Genomic DNA, 12,129 nt, shown 5'->3' on the forward strand with positions numbered 1-12,129 from the left:
TTAACTCAGTGATTCCCTGAAGGAAACAGGTAAGGAAAGATCAGAAGCTCAGAGTTGGCCGTAGAAAGAGAAACACTCTCTTCCCTGCACTGTCAGGGCTTGGATGGGCTACTTAGCTTCTCTGGAAGTCAGGTTCCCTCTCTGAAGAGCTAGTTGGGCTCCATGATCTCTGAGGGTCCCTGTCCTGCTTCCCCCTGACTCTACACCCCTCCAAACGCATCTGCCTTTGGGCAGACACAGCCCAGGGGGTGACATGCTGGCCGGCCGCTCCCAGTTCCCTGCTGGAGGGAGCGCACTGGGCACAGGTGGTCTGCACAGGAAATCTTCGCAAGGCGATGCTTCGCAGACTGCAGGGCTTGCTTTGGGCTTAGTGAAGATAACTGAGATCCTTGGGGAGTGGAGAGCTACCAAATTTATTTTTTATGTAATTGAAATCCAAAGCTGAAGCCGCTTTGCTCGTCTCTCCCGCAGCAGGGGAGTGGAGGTGCCGGGTGCCATCTCACTTCTGGAGGGAGGGACCCAGGACTGCTCCTCGCACCTTGGGCGATGCGGCTGCGAAACCCCTGTGGGGAGGCATGGCCGCTGGGGCAGAGCTGGCGCTAGTGCTCATCAGCCACAGCTAAGTGACAGCATGAAATTCTCCTCTTCTCTCAGCCACTGAGTTTCAGGGATCTCCTCTTTCCATCAGCTTGCCCCCTTGTAACTAATAGTCTCTTAACACCATTCAAATATTGTACTCTTCACATGTGCACAGCTCTGGTATTTTTCAAATTTTTTAATAGACTTGACTTTTTTGAGCTGTTTTAGATTCAGTGAAATGAACAGAAAGTATAGAGATTTCCCGTATACGCCCTCCCCTGCCCTCCCCTATGCACAGCCTTCTCCACCATCCACATCCTCCCCAGGGTGGGACTTTTGTTACAGCAGATGAGCCTAGGCCATCATCACCAAGCTCCGTGGTTTATGCCAGGGCTCAGTCTCGCTGTTCTACATTCTGTGGGTTTTGACAAATGCGCAGTGACGTGTGGCAGGTACCCTCGTAGCACGCAGAAACGTTTCACTGCTAACGCCTTCTGTGCTCTGTGTATCCCTCTCTCTCCTCATCTTTGTCAACGGCTGATCTTTTTACTGCCTCCACAGATTTGCCTTTTCCAGAATATCATGTAGGTAGAATCATACAGTGTGTGGCCTCCTTGGACTGACCTCTCTCAGTAATATGCATTTGAGGTTCCTCCCTTGTCTTTTGGTACTTGTTTCTTTTTTAGTGCTGAATAATATTTCATGGTCTGGACAGACCACAGTGTATTTTCTGGTCACCTACAGATGGATATCTTGGTTGCTTCCAAGTTTGTTGATTATGAATAAACCTGTATGCAGGCTTCGGGGTGGACCAAAGTTTCCATCTGCTTTGGGTAAATATGAAGGAGCACCAAACTGCCTTCCAAAGTGCTTTCCCACCAGCAACGAATAAGGGTCCCTGTTGCTCCACATACTCACTAGTGTGTAGTGTACCCCTCTTTTTGCACTTAGTGAAGTTATTTTTATATTATATTTTATTATATAATATATTATATATATGCTGTAAGGTCCTTGAAGGCAAAGGCTATCATAGGTCCAGTTTTTTATAATCAGGAACATACAGAGGTCATCTACCAACAGTTAGGTGAAAGCAGGAATGCAAGCATCAGAAGGAATCAGCTAGCCAGTCATTTGGGTTAACCCTGGATGATGAGTCAGGAGAGTTGAATTTGGTAGTTAGGTTCTAGCTCTGCTTGTTACATATAAGGGAAGGGTCTTCTCTGAACCTCAGGCTTCCTATATTTAAAATGAAGACATAATGTGAGCACATATCTCCGTTCCTGTCAACCTCCAACTGTCTGTGGCTTGAAGATCTCTCTGCCTGGAACACTCTACCTCCTCCCGATCAATCAGCTGTGATGGTAGGAGTTACTCTCCCTTCCAGCTTCAACCTAGAGATCACTGCCTCCATGGGACCTTCCTGCCCTTCCTCACTTCCCCTGGAAGGGGAATGCCTCTTATTGCACAACATTGCGCCTATTTTTCACATTGCAATGATCGCTTTACTCAATAGCGCTTCTTATTTGTCTGTTTTCCCAGCTAGGCATAGGTTTTCTGACGTCCTGTCTGAATTGCTTCTATTATCTCCCCTGTTCCTACCTGGCCCAAAGTAGCAGCCTAATAAATATTTTTATACTGAATAATCTCAATGGATGAATGAAAGAATAAATGGGTCAAGGATTTATTTTTTCTGCTTAATAAAAACACTCTTCCCACACTATGTATTTATTTTCTTACTTTCCTGGACCTTGACTGTACTTTCTTTATAATTTTGTGAGGTAATTTGCATAGCAATGGACAAAAATACAATATATGCAAAGCTGGGGTAAGCTTCTATTTTTCTGGCAGCATCTTTGTCTCCAACATCTCGCATGCTAGTTTAGCCTTACGGTAGAGTTATAACAACACTCCGTGTGCCTCTAGGCAGTTGACGAGAAAGATAATACAAACTAATAATCATTAAAATTATCCGAAGACTATTTAGACTTATTCCTAAATCCATGCTTCAGAGATTCGCTTAAAAGGCAGGAAATGAGAACTCGGCTGATATCTCAAATCCTATCCTAAGAGAATTAACTCCCTAGACTCTAAATCAAGCCACTAGACTCTGGCTTCAGTTTAAATTTAAATTTCGCCACTGTGTAGACCAGTTGAGTTACTAGAGGTAGAAATGGAAGGGAGGAGACATGTTTGAACTCAAATCCACATAACTGGGAGGGTACCTAGTTGGGAAATCTTTGTCTTCCATTTTAAAAACTGGTTATGTGTGGCTAATTGCTTTTACAAAGATTATGTTCAAGAAATAAGAGCTAGATTGTCTTTAGAAGCCGTTAGCGTCACACTGTGAAGCTGCGGGTCAAACCTTCTCAAGTGGGTTCCAACCCACAAACTTACCAAATAATGTGCTGTTGACAAAATACTTGATGGGACTAGAGAAGAACTTTTTTTTTTTTTTTTTTTTTTAACACTGTGCTTGTTCTGTCTTACTGGAAAATATGGTCACATGGACTTATAGCACAGTTGGAATCTACTCTTCCCTTCCTTTTTTCTTTCTCATTTGTGATGGGGCCAGAGGCAAGGTAATACTCTGAAAGCTAATGAGGATGCCAAAGAGTTGCCTTGAAAAAAATTTTAAATCAAGAAGAGACTGATAAAGTAGACCAATAAAGGTCTATGGTGGTGATTCCCAACAGGGGGTGCTTTTGCCTTCTACTCCTTCCCCAGGGACATTGGGCAATGTCTGAAGATGCTTTTCGTTGTCACAACTTGGGGAGTGCTACTGGCATCTGGTGGATAGAGGATAGAGCTGTTGCTAAACATTCTAGAATGCATAAGACAGACCCCCACAACAAAGAATTATCTGGCCCCAAATATCAATAATGCTCCTCTATTAAGAATTCTGGTCTTTCGTGCCAGAAATGTAAAACCAAAGTGTCCAGCTTCTCCTTGGCATTTCTGCTTTAGAACGCAGACTTGCTGGTGGGTTCTGGCAGTAGGTGTAGCGAAACCTCAGAAAACAGGCGGTCAGGAGGGTAAACCCAGGAGTGGTGTGGGCTTAATGGCTTCACCATGATGCTGGGCCCTATTGGTGGTCAGCTCTGTAATGCACTAGGTCCTAAGCACACTAGTTGGTACTAGAAGGCCTTGTTGTTTGAAAGGTGGAATTCAGGGGGTGGAACATGTAGAAAGAATCTTGACTTTGGAGTCAGAATCAGTTCGATTTGCATCCCAGGTGACCTTGAGTAAACCAGCTCCCCTCACTGAACCTCCTCCTTCCATCCTTCTGCCCCCATCCACAAAATAGCATAGGCTATTTTGAAATTTATAGGCTTAGAAATTTACCATTTCTAAAACTTCTCCTACATACACACACAATTTCAGAATTCTGATATTGGGATGTCTCTTAAAATGGAAGGTATGCCATAGCTTAACTGGAAGTGATTTTTTTTCTTAAATCGATATATGAAATAATGATATTTATTTCAAGCTGTAGTGTCTTATATTCTGTGAAATGTGGCCATGCTAATACTCACGTGGGTAGCCCCTGATTGGAAGCTGAGCTAACTCAGGCTTTCTACCCAGAAGAAGTAGTCTTTGCTCAGATCCCTCTAGAATTGCTTCATTCCTCTTATTCATCCTGGGGAAGAAAATAGGCTCCTGTTTTCATGTCCTACTTGATACCCTGAACATTGTGGTCCCACTCCTTTGAAGTGTTTGTGTGTGTGTGCATGCACACTCACTTGGAATCCCAGCAGCACAACTCTTGGCAGACCACATCCAAGGACACAGCAAGGCTCCCAAACACTCAGAGGCCAGTCTGGCTCCGAGCACGGGCTCTGCTGAGGCTGTCAGGGCGAAAGGCTTTCAATACCTGGTATGGAGCCCAGCAGGCTGGCAGCAGCCAACAAACAGGGCCCCAGCCAGAGCTGTGCCTACACCCTTAACAGGTGCTGCCCTAAACTTTTCCAGTTTAGGGTGGGAGACGGTCAAGGATGAATTGAATGCTGGTTGCTGGTCGTTGAAAACGAATATGGAAATGATTAAATTGTGTGTGGCTGTTTTTCTCTAAATTTTGATCCCATGTCTGGACAGAGCAATAGAAGTTAATAATAGCCACGCTCTGCTATTTAAATAGAGTTGTTTACAATGAACTTGAATGGAACCGTGTGCTGCAGGAAGCCTGTGCCACAGGACCTGCCTGCTTCTGTCATGTGGTTCTGTTCCGTTGACCACACTGCACCTGGTGGTCGCTCCCACACTGGGCAGCAGCGTGCCCACAAAGCCAGGAGTAGCTTCTCCTGTGCTGGGATCCTGATGGAGAATTTTGTCCCTGTCTCTAGGAAGGCACCCAAGTGGCATGTTTCAGCTTGGCAGGATCCAATCAGCACTGTACACAAGTCAGGACAATCTACCCAATGTTGTGGGGATTGACTGGATGGAGGAAGAAGTCCAATCTTGCCATAAACTTGACTCTGTCACCCCCAGGGTGACCTTGAGTGGTTTCTTTTACTTCTCTGCACCTCAACACCTATATCCTGGTGCAACTATTGTTACTACCATCACTGCCAGCCATATGAGGATCGAATAAGATAAGTTGATTGAAAGTATTTAATACAGATAAAAGTATTTACTGAAATGCAGACAGTACCTCTCCTATTGGTGAGACATTAGAAATTCTACTTGCCACTAGCTCTTGTTTATAATAAAGATCTAGATTTTTTTTTCCCACGGGCCCCTCTATTTTGGTCCAAGTCTGCATATGTAAGTAAACCCTCCATTAATCCATAAGAATGTGACCAAATTGTTCAAATAGATATTGGAATATCTTGTTAAATTCGACAGAGCTAGTGCAGCATTTATGACTCTTTCCAAAGAACAGTGTGGGAACTCCCACTTGTTTGTAGCCTGTTCTCAGCAGACATTCCTATCTACAAACAAATACCCTTGACCTTAGAAGAACTCTAAGAGAGCTGTCCCCTTAGCTCCCTCGTGTGTAGGGTTTAGACAAGGCCTGGATTTGAGCTGCAGCCCGGGTCTGACTGAGGTTTCTTGCAGTGAGCACTGTGAGGGCTCCAGGACATGCGGAGGGAACATGATATTTCACAGGAAACCATAAAAAACTTCTGGCCCAATGGCTTTTGTTCCTTTTCATGTTTCATGACTGCAGTTTTGTGCCAGGCCGAGAAAATCAGCTGCCGCTCATTTATTTTAGACCTGAATAAAAAACATGAGTTTGACTTCAACTCTTACCAAGATTGATCCACTGAGCAGGCCAGCTGATGGGGAAGCCACAGAAATTGCAGTTCTCTATTGTGAGCCCTGAGGAGTTGGTGTGATGGGGGGCAGAAACTCAGAGCTTAGCATTTGTGGGCCACTGTCCTATTAGCCTGGATCCAAGCTCAAGGAGGAGAGACTGGGGAGAGGAGGGTGATGTAGGATGGGGGCGCTTGGGTGGGAGCTCGGCTCAGGACTCATGGCAAGATTGCCCCTTGGCCCTTCCAAATTAGATAGCCCCATGCTATTTCCAAGTAGGAGGAAAATCTAATAAGAAATCATTTTTTTCCCTGCCTGCCTATAATGCCATTTCCTTAAAAATAATTTCAGAGGTCAGCTTTGCATGATTCTTTGGATTTACAGCCTTGATAGCATTATGAAAGTCTGGGGATGATAGGTTTTGGCTTGGGGGAAGTCATGATGTACGTGTAAGCCTCAGTTTTCCCACTTATAAAATGTCAGACTCAGGCAGGTATGTCTTCAATGTCCCCTCCAGTTCTAAAAGTTGGATAGTCTTGCAGCTTCTTTTGCATCTCTCTCTCCCCTTTCTGCTACTTGGGAACCAATTCTCACGTGAGAACTGCCTTTTCTTCTGGTCTGTGCTGTCTTTAACAGCATTGCCACCCTGGAAATCTAACCCCCAATGAATACTCTCAGTTTTAATTTTCTTTCTTTTCTTGGGATACTGGTTTCTGTTGTTCTCCTATGGAAGTGGTTTTAATATACTCATTTATTCACTCAGCAAATAGGTGAGTGTTTACTATGAGCGAGACACTGTGCTCATTACTGTGAAGATTACAGATAATCTGGAGAGGGCTCTATTTTAGGGAGCTTACCCACCACTAATAGAGGGGAGGCAGGTGTGTTCATGCATAACAAAAAGGGGCAAGTTAGACATGTTCAGGAAAGGGTAAGATGATGTGATGTGTGAGTTCAGAAGGGAAGGGAGTGGATGGTCACATTGGAGGATGTACTGAGTACATATCAACTTTCTACTGCCTTCTGCTGGTGTCTTCAAAGTGTGCTTGTTAGGGCTTTCATCCCTTGGGATACTTCTTGAGAAAAAAGTCCCATTGTCAAACATGTTTGACAAAAGTTGCATTCTGTCCACCTCCCTTTGAGATTCATAATGATAATTAGAGTAAAAAGCATTAGTAGCATTAATAATAATAAATTTGGGGCACCTGGGTGGCTCAGTTGGTGAAGCGTTTGTCTTCCCCTGGGGTCATGATCTCAGGGTCCTGCTTAGCAGGAAGTCTTTTTCTCCCTCTCCAATGCTTGTACACTCTTTCTCAAACAAACAAACAAAGAAACAAACAAATAAATAAATAAAATCTTTAAAAACTAATAATAATTGATTCATTATACTAATCATTACTAATCGTTAGTTAATTGATAACACAAATAAATGCTAATTAATAATTGTATAATAATCATTATTTGTTATATAACTAATAACTGATCAGTAGTCAATGATTGATTAATTGATTAATCATTTTATTCAGAGTAAAGGCTCTGAAAAAACTTACAGCAGAGGGACCTGCTAAGTTTTAAGCCCCACACACATCTCCTTTTCAAGTGTTGGCAAAATACCTATAAATGTCTTCTGGAAACGAGCACTGTGAGAAATGCTATGGAAGGGGAGAAAGCATGAGCTTGAGGGTCATAAAGCCCGGGCATACTTCCCAGCCTTCTTAATGCTCCTCCCTGGAGATTTTGCTTCCCATCCGTCTTCCCCTCCATGGGAATGTTAGTCATATTAAACTCTGAGCAAATATGTAAAGGAGTCCTTACTTATTAGCACTATGCTCTTAGGCAAGTTTCTTAATTGCTTTGTGCCTCAATGTTCTTATCAGTAAAGTGGGCGCTATAATAGTGCCTTCATCACAGGACTGTAACCCGGACCAAGAGAATTAATATTTGCAAAGCACTTAGAACAATGTCTGGCAATATAGGTGCTACATAAATACTTGTTAAATAAATAAACCAGGGGCCCCGCATTCAATAGTGAAGCAGTACCCGAAGTCCCTCACTTTGGGCTTTGGATCCCACCCTGTCTTATTCCTATAGTTTTGGGGTATCTGGGGCTCCCGAGTGACACTCTAAGGAAACTCTGGGACTGTAGCACTGTGTTGCTACAGATAGGTGTGTCTAGCACAGTCTCTTTGGAAACTGTCTAGTGACGGCGTGCATCAGCACAATGTTGGCACACGTAGGATATCAGTGGGGAGAGAGGCTTAGAGCTCATGCAGGCCAATCTTCCCAATTTACAGACCCCGGAGAGGGGAGGGGTTTTCCCCAGGTTAGATAACTTCTGTCTGCAGAGCCAAGGAAATAAGAGAAGGGGCCTCTGACTGCAGTCATTCCCAATACTCAGAGGGCTCTCAGTACTCTGCCGAGAGGATGGCATAGCTCTGGGACTCTAGCAGGGTCTGAGGCAGGGGCTCCCTGCTGGCTCTCCAGGGGCCCTGTCCACGAAGGTGACAGTGAGGCCAGTCAGGTACCCTGTGTGACAAGGCCTGGCCCCACAGCAAACCTGAGGGACCTCAGGGGTAAGCATGGTGGGTGAGGGAACAATCTGAGACTGGCCCAGAGCTCCAACATTTGCTCAGACAAGACACCTCACACATGCTAGTGTAGTTATAACCTCAGGAGGAGAGGGAGGAAGAAGAAGAAAGGACAGTGTAAGTGGTGGAGGGAATTTGGCCCATCCTTCTCTTCCGTGAGCTCCTTGCCTGAGTGCCTGGGATGAGGAAGGTGACTCCTCTGTGCTCTCTACCCACCTGGTCTCCAGGGGCTGGGCCTCTGCGCATCACAACTCTCTGGATGTGATCTTGCTCCTTGAAGATGTGTACTTTTTGGACAACAGAAGCCAGAATACTAGCGAACTATTGCAACTGGGGCCCTGCGAGGGAGACCCAGCCTGTGTCCAACCCTCAGAAAATGAGTTGAATGTGTTAGATCTGTTCAGCTGTGACTAGGTAAACATCAATGCTACGTGGTTTTCACCTTTTGTGGTGATTTTGAAACCGAGTGAGCTGGGATCCCATAGTGTATGTGGTTTCTGGACCTTGACAGCCCTGAGGCTGAGCGTGGAGCAGAGAGCACCACCTCAGGGAAGTTCCTGGCATCCCATCTGAGCAGCCCACCCAGGCAGCTCATCCGGCCGTCCTGGTTCCTGGGTCCTGTGGCTTTGACTCCTACCCTCCTTCAGAAGGCCTCCACCGGCACGCTCCTCCCAATCACACCACTTGTCAATACCACATGCTTATGTTACCCTTTACAATCGATGAGCGGTTCTCCGTTCTCACTCACCTTGGCTGGGGGGGGGCAAGGCTCGGCGGGTGTGATGGGCTCACTCACTTTGAGAACGAGGCTGGAGCCTCACTGAGCAAAGGCCAGGGAGGCCTGAGCTGGGAGCCCACCCTTCTGATCCTGTGTCCCAGAACCCTCCTAGATTCTCTCCTGGGGTTGTATCGTGTGGTGGTGGAAAGCCCAAGCCTGAGCTGATCTTCAAAAGTCTCTCTTCCAGATGTAACTAGTCAGGCAAACCCCAGTCTATGCAGTCCCAAGACACAGCCTCAAGGACTCAAGCAGAAGGTAAACAGCCAGCCCCTAGACTGGACACTAGGAGACATGCTTCTTCACCCTCATTCTGGTGTCACCCACTGGCAAGATTGGGCTAAGTTACCTCCATTCTCTGGGCCTCAGTTTCTCCCAGGATCGAGCTAGGACTCATGGGACCTTTTTATGAAAGAGCCCATGTGGGAGGTAGCCCTGCAACTTCATTCCTCTGGCTTCTCACCTGTCTCCTCCCTCACTTCTGAGAATAAATACAGAATCTACATGCTCGAGGCACATTCAATTTTCCTATTTCTTTGTCTCTTTCCCTCTTTTCCATCCATAGGGCCTTTCAATCTGATCACAGTTATCTACTCCTAAAAATAATTACCGAGTTTATATAACCTCTGAGGAAGCAGCTCCTTATTTATGTGGGCTGTCTGCTGCAGCCCTCTTTGGGAAATGTTAGGTCGTTTGCATCTTGATTTACTCTTAACTGGAGAGAGAGTGTTCATCTTGCCATCACACATGGAGCCAGAAAAGAATTGGCCATTTCCCCTTGCATATTAGAATCATAATGAATAGTTCAAGTATGACATCATGGTCTCTCCTATGCCAAGACACTGTGGAATCATATTGAAAATGCTACATTAGCTTAGAAATCGGATTGAAAAGAAACTGAGTTGGAGTGACTAACGCAGACGCATATGTTTAAACGTGAGACCCCGGAGAGAAGAGCCCTGTTAGGCTTGAAGCACAAAGTGAACCGTCGGTTCTCTGCTGCCAGGCCCCTCGTCCCGGCCTTACCCCTCTGGGGCTGCCGCTTGGGTCATATTTGGGCTTGAGCCGAAGGGATGCTTTTCTGATCAGCCAATGCCTAATGGTGAGATTTTTAGAGGTTATGTTTCACTCCCACAGAAAAGTGAAAAGGAAAGCCAAATTCATTCTAAATTCCCTCCAGTCTTCCCTTCTTTGAACCAATCTCAGGGACCCTGAGATCCTGCTTCATTCCATCTCTTCCACAAAAACACGCTCTCTGCTCCCGGCCTGAGCACCACCTCTCCCGCCGAGCACTGCATTTCCCAGGGGGGCTCCGCAGGCTGGGCACCCGGCCCAGGCCACGTGTGTCCTGCATTCCCACCTGGCCAGTTGGTTTGTTCGCACAGTGCACAGCAGGTCCCAAACCAGATGCTGGGGGTTCTTGCCCTCAGTGAGCTCACGGCCCATCGCCAACGATGGTTACTGAAAGAAACCAACCATTATGAGGAGGTGTACTGGGCCCAGGAAGAGAGATTTGCACAAGATGCTGAGGCATTTCTTCTGTCTGTGCTGGAATCATGACGGGGAGATGAGTCAGGGGAGTCTTCACTTCCCCACTCCTGGAAGGAAGAAGGTTCCCTGGATCTCATGGCCATCGGCTCTGATTAGGCGCATGCTTGTGTCATATCTCCAGGGACAGGTGTATGTTCTGTTTACAGTAGTTGCTTCATGCATGCTGGGTACCCACGGTGATCAAGGCATGCCTCCGTGTGAACGAGTGACCTGTGGACGCGTCCACACTGACAGAGCTTTAAACTAGAAGGAGCATTGCCAGCTGGCGATACCGTAGCAGGGGTCCTTTCTGTGTATTGTAACAGATGCGAAATTGAGGACTGGGATAGCAATAACTTGTGCTGGATCGTGTGCTGCACGCAAGCCGGGCGTCCCGACGCCCTGGTGCCCACACGCAGCCAGCCGGCCCGGGGTAAGGAATGTTCCTGCTGCCGGTGGGGGGGGAGCACCGTGTCTCATCTGCACTCACCGAGCTGGGAGGACATTGTCTCCTCACTGTGCAACCTGAAGTTGAGGCACAGGAAACTGAAGATGGAACCTTGAGCCAAGAAGTAAGGAAGTGAACGGGGAATAAAAGAAGAAAGGAAAAAAGATAACAGAAAAAAATAATGATCACATGTGTTTTGCGTCTTAGGAGCTTTCATTCAGAATCTAGAAATGCTTATTCTTAGAGAGGGATAGCAAATCACTGGGGAAGGGAACAGAGAGGTTGGCCGAAGCCGTAATTCGCGAACGTGTTCGGTGGAAAGCTGCGATAATTAGCTGTTGGCGGGATGAAAATAGCCTGAAAGTTGGAGAATGGAGCAAACAGGCCTGTTAAAACTGACGTGAAATGAGCAGCAATCCTGTTCTCTCTTGGCTTTCTCTGCAGAATAAAACTCACCAGCGTGGAGGTGGTTTGGTGCATTGGCGTTTTTTGCTTTCTGCCTTAGGAGACTCACGCCAGAGCCCTGGGTCTTGTCCTTGCCCTGGGGACTTGCACCAAACAGCCATTTGTGAAATGCAGGCCCTTAGGTCTGAATTTACACGATGTACCCGAGAGGATTTTTATCATTGTGAATGCCTCACATAAAAGAATCATAGTATTTTTGGCCTGGAAGGGATCGTTTTAATCAATCCCTTCAGATGAGGAGACAGGCAAGGGGGAGAAGTCATTTTTCCCCAAGTCATGTAGCTAAAATAGACTTAGAACCAGAAACTTGGGATCCCTGGGTGGCTCAGCAGTTTAGCGCCTGCCTTTGGCCCAGGGCGAGATCCTGGAGACCCGGGATCGAGTCCAGCATCGGGCTCCCGGCTTGGAGCCTGCGTTTCCTTCTGCCTGTGTCTCTGCCTCTCTCTGTGTGTCTTTCATGAATGAATAAATAAATAAAATCTTAAAGAAAA

The sequence above is a fragment of the Vulpes lagopus genome, chromosome 4, assembly GCF_018345385.1.
Source record: "Vulpes lagopus strain Blue_001 chromosome 4, ASM1834538v1, whole genome shotgun sequence".
NCBI classification, from domain to species: Eukaryota; Metazoa; Chordata; class Mammalia; order Carnivora; family Canidae; genus Vulpes; species Vulpes lagopus.